Here is a 19,193-nt window from a genome sequence, read left to right on the forward strand (position 1 = left end):
ACATCTTTTTTTTTTTAGGATCCAAACGCGGAAGTAGCAGCAGAAGAAATAGCGAACGAGGATCCTGTTGAACCTGTTCCTAATGTGGTTGGCCAAGAACCTGCTCCCCATGCCCCCCAAGTCATTGAAGCTGGGGAACCCGAAGAACTTCATGAACCGGTGCCTGAAGCTATACCTGTCGCGGAGCCTCCTGAGGCCCCTGGCGCTGAGCCCCCTACTCCATCCACCTTAGAACGTTTAGCTCGCATGCTCGAAGTGACCCCACCTCGGGTTGTAGATGAAGCCAGAGAAGGTCTTCGTCGCCTCTTGGGTCCCGATATACTGATTCCTGGTGCGCCCGCGAGAGTTTTGGAGTATCTGAGGGTGCTTCTTCGTGAGGCCGCTGTCACTGAAGAACAATTCCAAGAGGTTGATGGACTGCTGCAAGATCTCCCACAAGGGCTTAACGAGAGGGCAGTCGCTAACGCGCAGGCTAGACAGACTGAAACACACTACCAAGCTCTTACTCACCAAACTGACAATGCCCGCGGTTTCCTGGGTGATCAGGCTGATCTCATCAGGGATCTGACACTTGAGAGGAACCACCTGAGATCCCAGATTCTTTCTTTTCAAGCCTGATACGCTCAAAGCAAGCGCATAATTTAACCCTGAAAACATCGTTAGTAGTATAAGCAAATAGGGATCGTTCTATTCCGGGGATTGAGGGTACACCTGTCATTGTCAAAAACAAATAAAGAATTAAAATAATAAAGTAAAAAGTATTATGTACAAAAATAAAATAAAGAATAAAAATATATACAAGTTAATATAAAAAGGGGGGTTTTGAGATTATAGAATTGGAATTAAAATTAAATGAAATAAAGAAAGTGTAAAAACACATATACAAGGGAGGAACACAAGAAACAAAGATCAAAACTACAATCATATGAATGAAATCCAATTACAATTCCTATAGTTGATTATCTATGTCATGAGAAATAAGTTGACCATGTGAAACATTCGAAGCAAATGATTTCCCATATTTTACTTTCCTTGAATATTTAATCTAAGTGAAAGCACCTAAATTAAACCTATTGAACATGCAATCATAGTCTAGAAAACTAGCTAATCAAGAACACATTCAATGCATGAAGAACAAAGAAAGGATGTCAACCAAAGTGCACAACCTAGTATGAAAAAGTCCATCTATTTGCAATCCTCCTTAATTGATTTCGACTTTTGTCCAAAGCCTTTACTACTTAAATCTAGCACCAATTACATGCATATATCCTAAGTTGGCCATCAAAGAACACATACATATAAAAGTTTTCCATAATCCAAAATCAATTAAGCAATCTCACAAAAGCAACATAAAAATCAACATAAAGAAATCACAATTTTTATTCAAACATAGAAATTGGGCTTAAACTTTGCCCTTAATGTTATTGTTAACTAGAAACAAATTCCTACGAAATTAAATAAGGAAAAAGAATGAATTACACCGTGAGTTGGAGATGGAGATGGAGTGCTTGAAACGTTGAAATCTTGAATCTTGGAAGCAAGCCTTCAAGGTGGACGATGGAGGATATGATATTCCCGGCTCCTTCTTCTTCTTCTTCTTACTTGAAAACGCAGAATTTTGGAACTAGAGAATGGAGAGAAAAATGGAATGGAAATGGAGAGACAAAGAAGATGAAATGGATGAAGGAATGTGTGTGGGAAAATGGAAAGGAAATGGAGAGACAAAGAAGATGGAATGGATGAAGGAATGTGTGGGAAAATGGAAAGGAAATGGTGAGACAAGAAGATGGAATGGATGAAGGAATGTGTTTAGAGTGAGAGGAGAAGGTGTTTATATAGGGAAGAAAAAGAAGAGTGAAATGATAAATGGAAGAAAAATAATGAAAGTGGTTTGTAAAATATGGAAAAGATGGAGTAATGATGAAATGAAAGCAAGGCATGAATGTGTAGAAGTATGGAAGTGATGATGATCTATTGGAGCAGAAAAATATATCCAAGGAAAAAGAGAAAAGCATCTAGCTTTCTTCATGTGGGTAGGAAACTTGAACATGTGGTGTTGAGCTGTTTTTAGATCAGTTTCTGCCCCTTTATTCCTTCAATTATTTCTCCAACAAGCATTCCCAATTTCACTATGACCTCTTCATAAAAAATGTTCCATTATGAGTGTAGATCACCCTGGTAAAATTTCAGATTTTTATTCCATGTGGTTGGGCCGAAAATGCTGCTGGACTCCTTACGGGTCCAGTTTTCCAGTTTTGCTTCTGCAGGAAATTGGGCTGACTGTTTGAAGGCCTTCCACTCAATTCTAGCTCTGGCACTCTTCATAAGAAACGATCCTTAGGATGTCTAGAATGGATCTGGAAAGTTTCAGCTCATTTGAAGTTCATTTGGTCCGGCGGCCGCTCCTTCTTCCTTGCTTGGCTTGGTTTCTCCTAGCCGGAGTAGGAAAATGTGTAAAATTGACCTTTTAGTACATTTCCATGTTTCTCCATCATTTATAGGTAATTATGGACCTAATGCTCATTTCATCATCATCTACTCCAATGTACCTAAAAAAATAGAAATTAAGTTAAAAATCGATTCGTTAAGGAATTAACTAAGCAAAATGTGAGGAATTAACTATTAAAATACCACATTAAAATGCTCCTATCAAATTCCCCCACACTTAGCTTTTGCTAGTCCCTTAGCAAAATCAAAAACTAACAAACCAAAAAGACTATGACACAAAACAAAGAAACCAACGAAAAAAATGACTAAGTATGGAAACAAAAACACAAAGACTCAAAGAAACCAAAAACGTAAAACACAAAGCAAAACACAAAGAAAAAAAAAAAAAAAAAAAAAACGTCACACATAAAAGAGTAAATTCAAAGACAAAGACCAAGATGTTGACATTACAAAGACCTCTATTGCCCTTTAACATATTGTCTCAGAAATCTCATACTTTCACAACACCAAGATTAGCACTCAATCAAGAATCAATGTTAAGCATTCGAGAGTTAATTAAAACATATGATCCACACATACACAAGTAGGACTTGGTTGTAATAATGGTGATTGGGGTTTAGCTTAGCATGCTTCAGACAAGTATGATTCATATCCTCACAAGGTATATCCACTCTTTCTTCTCTCAGATCAAGGCAATGCTTAAAAGCTTATAATCACTCATTTATATGTGAGAGAACATATTTTAAGGCAGTCAAATAGCTCACATATATAAGAAACGAAAAGCACTTTGTGAATATAATTTTTTTCAAAAGATCTCATGAAGGATATCAACTACTTGCACGAATGGACCCAAGCCATAGGTTCAACTCTTGTAACTCATCTCCACATCAAAGGCTGTCCCATCTTAAGGATCAAGAAGGTCCTCTCAAAGGTTGTAATGGGGCTAAGGCTTAAGGTTTAAAGAAATGAAAGGTAAGGATTATCAAAGTGTCCTAAAAACCTAGTAGAGCTCATATGAATGTAGAGATCTCGAAATATTTCACCAAGGCATTGCAAAAACGTCACTTCTCCATAGAGGTAATATAAGAGGGCCAAATGTCTTCATGTTGGGCCCAATCTTCAATATAAACTTCCCTTGAACTCTAGTGAAATGGACAAAGGCCAAATTTTTCTGTAGTGGGCCTTCAATTCAAAGCAAACTCCAAAATCACTAAGTATGGGGGATGAAAGTCCATAAACATATATATTTTTTTCTTTTTTTCTTTTTAGCCGTACACAATTTTTCTCTTTTCTTTTCATTTTTCACGGCTTCAACATATCTTTTTCTTTATGGACAAGTCTATCCCCACACTTGAACTTTCACCTCTTCTCAATCTTCATCCTTAGCACCAAACCCATGTAGTATGTCTCAAAAGATAGCTCCACTAAGTCCTTAGAACAAAGGGTAGGGTTGTAACTATACTAAGCTTCATGGTTAAGGATTTTAAGGGTGATGAACGAAAAGGCTTAATGTAGGCTCAAAGGGGCTTATCTAGGGGGGTCCCACGACGGGCACAAATGGGGACACAAGTTTATTTGGCAATTGTGGTAATTCCTAGAGAACCTCTATCCCTTCCAGAATCAGGGCCATGTATTGATATCACGTCTCAACAAGCACAAGAGCGAATTCTAGCATTCTCTAGTCCATTAAACTTAATCTATGGCAAGCAGTCAATCAAGATGAAAGAATAATGAGATCATCAAAACATCGCCAAGAAATTAAGAATATATTTTTCATTTCACTCCAAGAAAAAGGGACATGGTTCAATTATCTCACATGGCTTTATGAATCACAACTCATCTTAACATGCTCATATTCTGTACCAAGGTCATGCAATCCATATCCACTACAAGGCACACATTTTTCATATATCTCAATTAACCAAAGAATACCATGTTTAAAATCATCTCAATGTTGTGATCCTCTTTTAGTCATGATTTCAGAGATATAGAATCATCCCAGACAGTTGAAAGGCATCCTAAGACTCAAAACAAAAACAAAAGCAACGAAATTTTTTATATTTCTGACATTTTTCGATTTTTTTTGTTTTGTTTTCTTTTTATGACAAAAACTAACTACAAGCATTAATCCTTCCCCCCACACTTAAATCATACATTGTCCTCAATGTTAAACAAGTTAGAGCATGCAATGAACAATTATCATGTGAATGGAATGATTAACTCAAGAAAACCTAAAAACAAAAACTAAAAACGCAAATAACAAAGATACAATCAGAAAATAGTAATAGAGGAGATAGAGTTTAAGAGAGCAAATCTGCGTTGATGGCTCCTCAACAGCTACGGTTGAAATGGGTTGCCTCCCATGCAGCGCTTAATGTTTAAAGTCTTTCAGCCTAGACTTGTACCTCCATTTACTCCTTTGGAGGAGCGGTATGCGGGCGAGTGGCAGCCTTCTTGCTGGTTTCAGCCTTCGGAGGAGGGTTCTGATGGAGTGACATAAATAAAAAAAAACGGGGGAGGCAAGGTTCGAAACCTTAACCTGCTGCACGAAACCTTTGTCCCCAACCACTGGAGCACAAGCTGTGCTTAATATAATGTGTACAAATTTTATACTTATTATGTCATAAACGAACATAATAAAAATAAACGAGAGGCGAGGTTCGAACCTCAGACCTCTTGTACACGAACTTTACACTCAACCACTCGAGCACGGCTGCTCACGTTATTATCCATACCAATCCTTTTATTTAAACCAACTGTTTCAACTGTTTCAACAATTCGGCACAAAACATCCAAGACTGTTGCAGAAACCCAGCCCAACTCATCCAAAACTGTTTCAGAAACTCGGCCCAACGTATCCAAAACTGTTACAGAAATCCGGCCCAACTCATCCAAAACTGTTTCAGAAACTCGGCCCATCAGGCCTCCACCCACAGCTACAGTGATGCCTTGATCCGAGACAGGCCCAAGTACGGCCCACTTGTGTCACGGCTTATCCCTTCCGTGATTTACGGCAGTCAAATCTGCTTTCGGCTACAGCTGTCCGCCACAGCGCCTCGAGATTCCCTCGGTCCCCTTACACTCTCTCCACGCGCCAACAACTTTTCCGGGTTTCAGGGCGACTTTAATCCAACGCGTAGAATGAATCACAGGAATCGTCCATCCAACGGTGGAGATCTGCTCACCTCGCTCTATAAATAGGTGCATTCTGAGGGCGCAACTGTTCACTCCAAAGGAACGAAAATCTCTCCTGAGTTCCAGCCCCTCTCTCCCAACTCTTCAGCTTTCCTCTTCTTTCAAAACTCAAAATATTTCTTCTTCGATTCAATCCTTCTCTTCTGATCTTCTCTCCCATCTAGTTGATTCAATCCCATCTTTCCTCTGAACTTTCAGATCTCCAACACACCATCATCATCCTTAATCCCTTTAACAACAACTCCTTCAAACACTTGACAACTTTACTCTTCGATCTTCACATCCCCTCAACCCATCACCATGGAACCACGAACTCTGCAACTGATGGAGCTACAAACCCAGCAACAAATCGAGGATGGAGGAAACAACCAAGCGGCCGGGAGTAGTGCCAACACAGATTTCTGGCGAAGCCGTGCCAGGTGGGTTCCTACTCCAGATCAAATAAGGATCCTCAAGGATCTTTACTACGACAAGGGAGTTACGCGGCCAACTACAGAGCATATTCACGAGATCTGTCTCCAGCTGAACCAGTATGGACATGTTGAGGGCAAGAACATTTATTTTTGGTTCCAGAATGTCAGGGCTCGAGAGAAGCAGATGAAGAGGTGCAATCAGGCTGCTCAAGTGCCCATGGGAACTAGTTCTCCTGGTACTGGTGGATCCATTGATCTCAATTTTGGGCCAGCTGGTTCTACTGGTGCTGGTGGATCCATCGACATCAATTTTGGGCCAGCTGGTGGATCCATTGACATCAATTTTGGGTCCACTAGTTCTACTGATGATGGTAGATCCATTAATCTCAACTTTGGTTCCACCGATTCTACTGGTAATGAAGGATTTCTTGATTTAAATTTTGTTTCATATTCTTCCTCACACTTCAACACTAATACCAGTACAACTCTTTTGGCACAACAGGAGGACAAACATCCCTGCAACAACGAGGAGGAGATCACCAGGAGATTGAAACCCTTCCATTGTTCCCCATGCATGGTGAGGACATCTTGGGCATCATGAAGACTACTTCCGAGAGAGGTAGCGGTTATGGCGGTGGCTCTCACATTTCCCTTGAGCTCAGCCTCAACTCCTACAGAGATGCAGACATGGCTTAGTATAGAGTATTATTATTATTATTATTATTATTATTATTTTTTTTTTTTTTTTTTTGTTTTTTTTTTTGTAAATAGCTGAATTTAATAAGACTGAATGAATGCATATTTTATTTTTATTTTTTTTTTATTATTATTATTTTTTTTTATTATTATTATTATTATTTTTTTTATTATTATTATTATTATTATTATTTTTTTTTTTTAAATATAGGACTCAAAAATATTTATAGGACTCAAAATGAAAGACAAAAATATTTATAGGATTCAAAATGAAAGACAAAAATATAAATCCCTTCCCCCACACTTAAATATTGCATTATCCTCAATGTAATCAATTAAAAGCATGCAATGAAATAAGTAAGCATATAGGGATGAAATTTACGAAAATAACTACTAAAACAAAAAGAAAATGGAGGAGTAAAAGGGGAAGAGAAAGCAAATCTGATTATATTCTGAATTGGGTTGCCTCCCAAGCAGCGCTTGTATTTTACGTCTTGCAGCCAGACGGTACCTACATTAAATAAAGTTAGTAACTTAATATTAACAAAGAAATACAAAAAAAAAAAAAAAAAAAAAAAAAAAAAAAAAAAAAAACAAGTAACTATGAATTACAAACTACAAGTATAATTAACAAGTATTTTGTACATAAGACACAAGTTAAGTACACAAGTGAGTATAAAACGTAAAAAATATTTTTACAAGTATAAAGTGTGAAACAACAAAATAATTTACACGTAAAGAGTATGCACAAGTATTTCTTTTGTTATAAACATTATTGATATCAAATCTAATTCCAAGCGGTAAATCAAGTGGACGTGCGGCCCAAGTATAGTCGTCTAGACACAAAGTCCCTCCTACATCCGTTGGGCAACCTTACTGAAATGGCCAGGTAGGGGAGGGTGAACACGAGAGGAAAAATCCATTTTGGCATGAGCTAGGCCCATTTGTAAGCACTTCTGGATTCAAAAACCCGTCATGAACGTTGTCCCCTTCCTAGACACCATCTCACATAGGATATTCTTACTAGGATGTAAAAGGTCCTAAGTGTGTTAGACAGTTCAATGAATGTTAATAAAGGCCGCCCTCAACCTTAAGGGACCTGAACTAGGTACCAATAAGGGGTTTAGGCCAATATTAATAAACACGACTTCACCTATTCCTTCTTTAATTTACAACTCACAATTAAACTCGTATTCAACAATAAAAAAAAAACAACCTAGTTAATTTAAACTAAGTATCAAACAGTTTATATACAATAATTAAAAACAAAACAACCTAGTTAATTTAAACTAAGTATCAAACAGTTTATATACAATAATTAAAAACAAAAACAAGTGATTTTTCAATCCCCGGCAACGGCGCCAAAAATTGATACGCTCAAAGCAAGCGCATAATTTAACCCTGAAAACATCGTTAGTAGTATAAGCAAATAGGGATCGTTCTATTCCGGGGATTGAGGGTACACCTGTCATTGTCAAAAAACAAATAAAGAATTAAAATAATAAAGTAAAAAGTATTATGTACAAAAATAAAATAAAGAATAAAAATATATACAAGTTAATATAAAAAGGGGGGTTTTGAGATTATAGAATTGGAATTAAAATTAAATGAAATAAAGAAAGTGTAAAAACACATATACAAGGGTGGAACACAAGAAACAAAGATCAAAACTACAATCATATGAATGAAATCCAATTACAATTCCTATAGTTGATTATCTATGTCATGAGAAATAAGTTGACCATGTGAAACATTCGAAGCAAATGATTTCCCATATTTTACTTTCCTTGAATATTTAATCTAAGTGAAAGCACCTAAATTAAACCTATTGAACATGCAATCATAGTCTAGAAAACTAGCTAATCAAGAACACATTCAATGCATGAAGAACAAAGAAAGGATGTCAACCAAAGTGCACAACCTAGTATGAAAAAGTCCATCTATTTGCAATCCTCCTTAATTGATTTCGACTTTTGTCCAAAGCCTTTACTACTTAAATCTAGCACCAATTACATGCATATATCCTAAGTTGGCCATCAAAGAACACATACATATAAAAGTTTTCCATAATCCAAAATCAATTAAGCAATCTCACATAAGCAACATAAAAATCAACATAAAGAAATCACAATTTTTATTCAAACATAGAAATTGGGCTTAAACTTTGCCCTTAATGTTATTGTTAACTAGAAACAAATTCCTACGAAATTAAATAAGGAAAAAGAATGAATTACACCGTGAGTTGGAGATGGAGATGGAGTGCTTGAAACGTTGAAATCTTGAATCTTGGAAGCAAGCCTTCAAGGTGGACGATGGAGGATATGATATTCCCGGCTCCTTCTTCTTCTTCTTACTTGAAAACGCAGAATTTTGCAACTAGAGAATGGAGAGAAAAATGGAATGGAAATGGAGAGACAAAGAAGATGAAATGGATGAAGGAATGTTTTGGAAAATGGAAAGGAAATGGTGAGACAAGAAGATGGAATGGATGAAGGAATGTGTGGGAAAATGGAAAGGAAATGGTGAGACAAGAAGATGGAATGGATGAAGGAATGTGTGGGAAAATGGAAAGGAAATGGTGAGACAAGAAGATGGAATGGATGAAGGAATGTGTTTAGAGTGAGAGGAGAAGGTGTTTATATAGGGAAGAAAAAGAAGAGTGAAATGATAAATGGAAGAAAAATAATGAAAGTGGTTTGTAAAATATGGAAAAGATGGAGTAATGATGAAATGAAAGCAAGGCATGAAGGTGTAGAAGTATGGAAGTGATGATGATCTATTGGAGCAGAAAAATATATCCAAGGAAAAAGAGAAAAGCATCTAGCTTTCTTCATGTGGGTAGGAAACTTGAACATGTGGTGTTGAGCTGTTTTTAGATCAGTTTCTGCCCCTTTATTCCTTCAATTATTTCTCCAACAAGCATTCCCAATTTCACTATGACCTCTTCATAAAAAATGTTCCATTATGAGTGTAGATCACCCTGGTAAAATTTCATATTTTTATTCCATGTGGTTGGGCCGAAAATGCTGCTGGACCTCTTACAGGTCCAGTTTTCCAGTTTTGCTTCTGCAGGAAATTGGGCTGACTGTTTGAAGGCCTTCCGCTCAATTCTAGCTCTGGCACTCTTCATAAGAAACGATCCTTAGGATGTCTAGAATGGATCTGGAAAGTTTCAGCTCATTTGAAGTTCATTTGGTCCGGCGGCCGCTCCTTCTTCCTTGCTTGGCTTGGTTTTTCCTAGCCGGAGTAGGAAAATGTGTAAAATTGACATTTTAGTACATTTCCATTTTTCTCCACCATTTATAGGTAAGTGTGGACCTAATGCTCATTTCACCATCATTTACTCCAATGTACCTAAGAAAATAGAAATTGAGTTAAAAATCGATTCGTTAAGGAATTAACTAAGCAAAATGTGAGGAATTAACTATTAAAATACCACTTTAAAATGCTCCTATCAAAGCCCGCTTGATCGAGGTCACTGCTATGCTTGCCCACGCGGAGCCTCAATTGGAACAACCCCTCACTGCCTTCGAGACGCTGTCCCAAGAACTGGCCCAAGCCCGTGTGGCAGCCCAACAAGCTGCTCAAGCTGCTGCGGACGCTAACTTTCGACTGGACGAGCTCTTTCTCCGCTTGACCCGAGCAGGCCGGAGACTTTTAGGCCCCTAGTTATTCCGTTACTGGGCCCATATTTGTATGAACAATATTATTATTAATATCTAAAATATTTAGCCCAACTTGCTTGGCCCAAATACATGTTCAGATTTTCTGGCAGTTTAGCGTTCAATCCACCTTTATTGCTGTTGAAACTGTTTGAAAAGATATTCTCGAAACAAAGCGGTTATCTCCTTGAAAATTGCCCCGCTTCCCACGCGCTTTCAATCATCTTCATTTCCGAGATCTTTGCATTCAATTCCATCGATACTCTTATTGATGGCGTTGAACGTACTTCAACTGCCCCTCTTAGAGTCGAGACCACTGAAACTGGTCCTATAAATACCTGTGCTTGTGAGAAGAAAAACTCAAGCAAATATGGCTTTCCCAGTAATAGTGTCACAAATCCTACTTCTCTTTCTTCTGTTTTTGAAATCTTCTCCTCACAATCTCAACCTCAAACCCAAACGCTTAGGTCTTATGGCTTAATCTCAATACCTGGGTAGGTCTCATGGCCTAATCTCAGGTCCATCCGCATGTCTTTGGTCTCTGGAAATCCGGATAGGAATCTCCGGTTTCAGTTAGGCCGAAGAACACGCGGCGCTCCTAACGCGGCGGAAAGAGATTCTGAGTGATCCCTCTCCTCAGATTTCTCGCGTGGAGCAGGCGGGAGAAGAGCGGGCGGCCACTCGAGGCCGAGCGTTCTTCATTTGCAGCCTACCTCTAGGGACAGACTGTCTGACTTATGTTTTTCCCCTAGAGGTAGATGTGGTTGTGAGTTGCGCTCTCCTGCAGACCATATCCATCCCGGAGGGTAATGGATTACTTCCTTCCCTCCATCTTCAGTACAAATGAGAGCAGCTGCAACTCAGATCAGATAAGACATGTGGGTGAAGAGAGGGAGAGGAAGAGTACCGCCCCCTTGTCGCCGCAAGACTCAAGACTTCAGCAACTCTTATGATTTGTGGGCCACTTTTGGCCTTGTAACCTGCCAAATGTAATAGTTTCGATTTGTACTGCTTCTGGCTGCAAAGCCACTTTATGAATGAAAGTTTTCGAGTATTATTGCAAAAGAGACTGTTATAAAATAAGGCCTCATGCATAGGCCATTACATATATATATATTCTTAACACATCTTGTCAAGAAATTTGAAAATAAAATTGCTACAAAAAGTATTGCTACAATATATAGCCTCTGTGAAGGCCTGAATATATAGGATGGCATCCTTTTGCGAACGTGATACAATCCTTCAAAATGCCAGGCCAATAGTAGCCATGTCTCCTGATAAGCCAACGCATCTTAGGACCCGATTGATGGGCGCCACATACTCCTGTATGGGCTTCACGCATTAGCCGTTTTGCTTCGCTGCCATAGACACATCTGAAGTCCATGCCATCTTCTCCACGTCGTCGCAGCTCATCGCCCCTGAGGAAGTAGTTCAAGGCAAGAAAACGAACCTTCCTGTCTGTCGTAAGATCTGGATGCTTGAGGTAAGCGATCAACGGAATTCGCCAATCGACGTCAATAGGTTCTAGGACAGCGACGACCGGATCGTCGGGCGGGTCTTGCCGCGCAAGCCATGAAGGCAGCGTGCGGCGCTCAACTTTCAGTATGCGCTCGCGAACCCCATATTTCAGTGTAATACCTGTAGCCAATTGAGCAAGCTCATTGGCCGCAAAATTGCGCTCGCGGGGTATGTATTCCAAATCAGCGTCATCAAACTGATCCAAAAGCTCAATGGCGCGAGTGAGATATGGCACGAGTAAATAGCTTACACACCTGTATTTCTCCTGGAGCTGATTTATCACGAGCAGAGAGTCACCGCGTATCTGAACGTCCCTTACCCCCAATTCCAGTAAGACTTCCAGGCCAATAATAAGGGCCTCATACTCTGCCTGGTTATTAGTGCATTTAAACTCCAATTGGAAAGAATAAGAGAAAAGATCGCCCGCTGGGTTTTCCAGAACAATTCCGGCTCCTGCTAATGTTTCTGTTCTTGATCCATCGAAGAACAATACCCAGGGTTGCAGTGAGACAGTGGATTGATACCATATTGCATACTCTGGGATGTGCGCCAAATCTGGTCGAGTTGCGGTGGTGATCGCTATCTCTAATTCCTTGACTGGGGGAATATCCAACATAGGGTGATGTGCCAAAAAATCTGCAATAGCTTGTCCCTTCACTGCTTTCTGTGGAACATATTGTAGCGAAAATTCGGATAGAGCTAATACCCATTTGCCAATGCGGCCTCTTAGAATAAGGCACGACAACATGTACTTAACCAGGTCGGTTTGAGCGATGATGCTTGTAGTAAAGGATAACATGTAATGTCGCAACTTGCAAGCGGAGAAGTACAATGTGAGACACAATTTTTCCATAGGAGTGTACCTTGTCTCACAATCTGTAAGTGTCCTACTGAGGTAAAAAATGGCATGCTCGACACCTTCTTCATCATCTTGGGCAAGTAAGCTACCGATAGAGGCTTCCGCCGCTGAAATATATAGCTTTAATGGAAATCCAGCTCGCGGGGGAACCAGCACTGGTGGACTCGCCAAATAGGCCTTGATTTTGTCGAAAGCCTCCTGATGCTGAGATTCCCATACAAACTCATTCTGTCCTTGCAACTTCAGCAATGGAGAAAAGGGCTGGATCTTACCTGCAGAGTTAGAAATAAAACGTCGTAGGAAGTTGATTTTACCCAGCAGGCGTTGTAGCTCCTTCTTAGTTTGTGGAGGGGACGCGTTGATGACCGCGCTCGCTTTATCCTCAGGGACCTCAATTCCCCTCTGATGTACAATGAAGCCCAGGAAATCTCCCGCCTGAACGCCAAACACGCACTTGGCGGGGTTCATCTTCAGCTTATGTTGGCGCATTCGCTCGAAGACTTTCCTGAGATCTATGATGTGGTTCCCTTTCTCTTTTGATTTAACCACAACGTCATCGATGTAAACCTCTAAAATTTTCCCAAGGATATCATGGAAGATCAGGTTCATGGCTCGCTGATAAGTGGCCCCAGCATTCTTCAGCCCAAAAGGCATAACCACATACTCGAAAACGCCCGCGAATCCAGGACATCGGAATGCAGTTTTATGTTTGTCCTCCTCCGCGACCGGAATTTGGTGATACCCTGCGGTGCCATCCATAAAGGACAGTAATTCATGTCCTGCTACGGCGTCTACCAACATATCCGCTACCGGCATGGGGTAAACATCTTTAGGCGTAGCAATATTGAGGTCCCTGTAATCCACGCAGACCCTCATCTTACCATTCTTCTTGCGAACTGGCACTATATTGGATAGCCATTGATTGTATTTGGCCACTCTGATAATGCCTGACTTATGCATTTTTTCAACTTCCTCTTTGACAAGGACTTGGGTTTCCGCATTCATTCTTCGCGGTTCTTGTTTCACAGGCCTCTTGTCAGGGAGTGTTGGTAGCTGATGGCAAACCAAATCCGGTGACAGGCCGGGCATATCTTCATATTTCTCTGCAAAGCAATCTTTGAATTCCAGTAATAGCTCAATAAGCCTCTGTTTTTCGCTAGGCTCTAAGTAAGCACTGATAGCCACTTCCATAGGCTCTTCTGTCATTCCAAGATTGACCTTTTCAGTAGGGTCTCTGACCTTAGGCGGCGTGTCGTCCAGCGCTGCCGGAGCGAGCTGAATTTCTACCTCCTCTTCCTATTCCTGATCAGAGAACTCTTCATTGACGGTTTCCAAAGTTGCGACTCGATCATAGGCCTCTTTCTCCACTAAGTACGAAGATAATCTTTCATACAACGAGTGGAGGGCCTCTATCCCTTCCTCTGGAAGGTCGTAATCCATTAATCGTTTAATGGTTTGGGCACAGCGTGGCCAGGCCTGTCCAAGCCTTCCTTTACGAGCGTGAGCCCCCACTGTGCCAAATCAGAGGCCGTCACCCCTGTGGGGCGGCCCTTGTTATCGATGCCACTGACTTGCAATGGAGTAATAGGCTCCAAATAGTACCTGGCATCTACATAATTCGCGGAAACTGGAAATGGACGAGGGTCAGCTTTGATCACCTCAGCCTTATCTGTCTCCCTGTTCCACATAATGAGTTCCTGATGGAGAGTTGATGAAACACAATAACTCCGGTGGATCCAATCCCTGCCCAGAATAGCGCTATAGGCTGCATAACAGTCAGTTACAAAGAAAGCATAAACTCCCTCTACAGGGCCAACCTTGATGCGCAAGAAAAGTAATCCCAAGGTCTTCGTCACAGTCCCTGCGAAGTTCTTGAGTGTAAGGGATGTAGACTGGATTTTCTCTTTCTTTATCCCGAGCAAATGCATGGTCCTGGTAGTGATGACGTTCACAGCCGCTCCGGTATCAACCATAATCTTGCTAACTTTGGTGCCGCCAATCTCCGCTGTGATGTACAAAGGTCGCATGTGCTGAACCATAGCGGGTGTAGGCCTGGTGAAGCTCATGAAGAATTCTTTGCTGTTAGCATCTTCCGTTTCAAGAAAGACAGCCTCCTCTACAGGTGCTGTGATCGCTGATGTAATCTGCAAAGGTGGGGCGCTATTTTCCTCAGTTTCTACACAATCCTGCGCGGCGACTGGTAGTGCATACCTCGCGGGGAGTACGTAAACCATGTTGCAAGATGTATCGGTCACGACTGTTTCATCCATCTCCTCTTGCGGGTTCAGCTTGGCTTCTTTGACAGGGATGTCAGTATTGAATTGCTTAACCATCCGCTCTACCAATGATTCCTCCGTAAGGCCTTTTACCTCAAATTGCTCATGCCCCAGTATCCCGGTGGCTTGCTCAGGCGAGTTGGACTTTAGGTCGCTTGTGGTAGTCACCTCAGGGGTAACAACGACACTCTGGACCTTTTTCGGTTTCCACTGTAACGTATCGGTAATCTTGTCCTTGCCCCCCAGTCTCTCAAAAACTGAGGATTTGGCCTCTGAGTCGTCGCGAAACAACTTGCGCCTGACATGTGGTCGCCTAGTCGGTGAACTCTCCTTTCGAGCTGGCGGAGGTCTCCTCTCGTCTGTGATCCTGCAAAAAACACTGGGCTTAGATGCCCCTTTTGCTGAGCTCGCTTGCTTTTGGAAGCTGCGGGGAGCTATTAACGGCTTAGCAGCTAATATCTCCATCTCTTTCTGATACTGCTCAGGTGACTTGACCAGTTGCGAAGGTTTGATCAGACCCTGGTCCAGAGCCTCTAGCGCGCGTTTGGCTTCTCCAAATCGGCGCTGCAGTTTTCTCTTCTTGGAAGGACTTATCTCCACTGCCTTCCCATTTTCTCTTGTGTACCACTTACCTTCCTTAATAGTGGCGGCAGAAGCAGGAGGTATGTAGGGCTTGGTCAAGATGTTTTTACGCTTGATCATAACCTTCTCTTCTGATTTCTGATCAACCGCGGCCGCTTTCAACTTCTGGAAGAGATTGGAATCCTTTGGGGATGGTGGTGATTCCAGTTTCTCTTTTTCTCTTGGGCTGGAAGGTTGATAATTCCGCGACGGCGACGACCATTTGATGGGTGGGAGAGAACCAAAACGAAATGTCTGCTCGACCGCCTCGTGTGACAATTGAATGCCACACTCTTTCTTGCATCGCGAGCATAAGACCACAGATGAGGCTTGACCCACTGTCTCAAACTTCCTCTTTACAGGAGGCTCATCCTTGTCAGGTTGGTCTCCTTTCCCCTTTTCATTCAAATCCAGGGTTGGTTTCCTCCGGCTCTGCTTAGTCCAGTTCACGTCGACCATGTTGACCCCAGTGTCAGGAAAAGGGTTCAAGTCTACGAGCGCTGCCGCTGTTACTGGAGCCTCTACCTGCAAACTACCATTATTAAGCCATACCTGAATCTGGTCTTTGAGTTTCACACAGTCTGCTGTATTATGATTCCACAGGTTGTGAAATTTGCAGTACTTCTTCCCTTTTAACTGGTCTGGACGAGGAAACGGTCCAAAGTCGGTCTTTACCATCTTCGCGTTGATCATCTCATCTAGGATTTCATGTGCCTTATTGGCATCATACGTATACACCGTGAATTCCGGCTTGGTGAAGGCCATTGATTTGAGCTTGACAGGTTCCTTGGAAATTTTCAACTGTTTCAAGGCTGGATTCTTTCTCCCTGTCAGCTCATAAGCAGCGATGTCATTATCCTCCTCTTCATCATCGTCCTGACTCAACTCTTCACTGTGATGGTGATAGTAGGGGTCATAAGTAGCCGGCTGGTAGCTCAGGGCCGCTACGGTGCGATGTTTTCCTGGCACATATGTCCCCTTGGAGGCATTCTTCCTTGCATCAGTTTCTCTGAGGAGATGCTCGAAGCTGCCCACCTCCGTGATGAGTTCTCCCATTGACTGGATCATGCTGCCATGCTGCTTCTTTCGCTGTTGAGGCTCTAAACCCTTGATTGCCAACTTGATCAACTCTTTCTCCGGCAGGATCACGCTCAGTTTGGCCTTTTGAATCTGGAAGCGTTGAAGGTATGCAACGGCGGATTCAGTGGGCTGCTGGGCCATCTGGGTGAGAGAAGCCAAATCAACTTCAGGCTCAATGGCTCCAAAAGTTTCTCGAAAGAGTTTTTCCATTGCTGGCCAATCTGCCACTGTTCCTGGTCGGAGTTTGGAAAACCACCTGAAGGCCGCTCCCGAAAGAGAGGTGCCAAAGATCCTGCACTTGAGGATGTCATCATTCTGGTACTGGCCGCATTGCACTTTGAACCTGGCCAGATGAGTGACTACATTCTCGGTGTCTTCCCCTGAAAAAGTAGAAAATATGATGTTTTTATATCCCCTGGGAAACGGCGCGAGCATTATATGTGGCGGGAAAGGTCCCTCATAGACCCCATCCATTTGGGCTCTCGGGTTAGCCAGCCTGATCATCTCCTCGACCTCCTCTCGTCTAACATATTCTGGGCCTGGAGGAGGGGGAGGTATTGCCATAGTGTGGCGATCAGCCTGTATGGGTATGGCTTGGTTCACAATTGCTGCCCCTTCTCCTATCTGGACAACGCGAGTTGAAGCGGGCTGTTGAAGATTCACTGCCGGCATAGGCATCTCTTTTGCCAAAGCTGTTATCTTGACAGGATTACCAGCTTGGTCAATCCCGTAATAACTTCCTGGCAACTCTTGATATATGTTTTCCGCTCCGTCGCTGTCGTATTGAACGAACACGGTGGAGTCGGACGGAGTTGTGCCACCTTTTGATGTCTGCTGCTTCTGTCTGGTGGTCTGCCCGCCTGACGAAGTAGCCTTTTCTTTGCTACCGCCAATAACCAGCGCTTGTTCTTTATTTTTCTGTGGCGTAGCAGCAGCTGTTGTGGAAGGTGTAGTGGTGTTGCTGCTAACTTTCTCTTGCTGATTCGGCGGCACGTACTTGCCTGAACCAGACGGTTGGCCAAGGGAACCAAGGATAACGTTAGGATCACCTAACGTCTTATTCAACACTTCTCTAGCTTGGTTCAACTCGGCTCTTTGCATGGCCACCTCAGTTGGGAGATTCTCTCCATCTTTACGAAGACTTGCCATATCGGACGCTGCCTGCTTCGTATGGTTCTCAATAATCTTTATCAGTCCTTGGTGGCTCCGGTTCTGGTCCTCTGCAATACCTGTAGCATGAGCCCTTAACGCATTCCCTGTTTGTGAGATTTGTTCTGTAGTCTCCACTGACTGTCGGGAAAGACGTTCGTTTATTTCACGTATAATCTTGTTTGTCCTCGCGTTTTCCCTTTCAAAATCAGCGGCGATCCACCTGCTATGATTCTCGACGTTTTCCCTCATGATCGCGAGTGCGACCTCGGTGGTCGCTCCCTCTGGAATAGGCTTCGCAACGAAAACCTCTATTCCTCCACTCCCCACTGTGTTGGAGATAGTGGTAGTGACAGGCTCATTGACCTGAGTAGCAGTAGTAGTTTGACCCTCAGCAGCGGTCTGGTGATTCTCTCCTTGTTCCGTTGACATATTGGAGGATTCGGAATGGAGAGAGAATCTTTGAATAACTTGTTCTTCAGAAAGACCACGACACTCCGCACGAGGATGCGGTGTGTAACTGGAGGTCTTATGCTTTGAGCAGTTAGCGTAGCCCTTTTGGTAAGGGTTTTCGCTTGACTTCCCAATGGCTAACGTTCACGAGAAGACACTAGTTGGTCCCACTGGGCGTGCCAAAATGTTTGGCTCCAAAACCAATTGGCTTGCAAACTGTCTCTTTTGAGCGTGTGCGCAGGCGTGCCAGCACCGTGGGGTGCAGTCGTCGGGGTAGTCCCTTGACCTGACTTCTTCTTCAAGCGTTGTGGACGAGGAGAGCACCAACCTCGCCACAAGGTTCTTCTCTAGCCTTCCGGAAAAGGACTTCTTGCCTTACGGATAAGGACTTTGGGCGTGATCTCTTCCGTCACCGAATCGATACTTAGTGTTGTAGACTAAGCAGAGCAATCACTGGGAAGTTTGGGAGAAAGCACGGGCTTGTGCTAAAGCGTGACTTTAGCTTCGCTGGGTTGCGAGGGCGTTACCCTTGCTTCGCTGGTAGTAACGGTGGCGGTTGCGCTCGCAGTCGGCTCCTGGGGAGACTAGGACTGGAAGTACGGTCGCCGGGTTGATCTGGTGATGCTGACAGTCGGCTCTTGGAGAGACTAAGACTGGCGCGCGGTCACCGGGTTTCAACGAGGTTGAAGGTTTGCTCCGGGGAGGCTTTGTAATCGGTGGGATTGATTGATTTGAGAGAGGTCCTTAATTCGTCCTTGAAACCTGGTATATATACCTAGGGTTTCGACTGCTCCTTGCCACAGAAGGATTATTGGTTGAAGTT

The 19,193-nt window shown here is 42.5% G+C and overlaps 1 long non-coding RNA gene across 1 annotated transcript; it reads right to left on the bottom strand.

Annotated features, from left to right (window-relative positions):
- Positions 1 to 7,309: 7,309 nt before the first annotated feature.
- LOC133713915 (uncharacterized) lies at positions 7,310 to 10,206 on the bottom strand. Its single transcript, XR_009848326.1, has 2 exons — positions 8,987 to 10,206; positions 7,310 to 8,217 (listed from the first exon to the last, which is right to left on the bottom strand). It is a non-coding gene; the product is annotated as an uncharacterized LOC133713915 (long non-coding RNA).
- Between the last annotated feature and the right edge of the window lie 8,987 nt (positions 10,207 to 19,193).

The sequence above is a fragment of the Rosa rugosa genome, chromosome 6, assembly GCF_958449725.1.
Source record: "Rosa rugosa chromosome 6, drRosRugo1.1, whole genome shotgun sequence".
Classification (NCBI taxonomy): Eukaryota; Viridiplantae; Streptophyta; class Magnoliopsida; order Rosales; family Rosaceae; genus Rosa; species Rosa rugosa.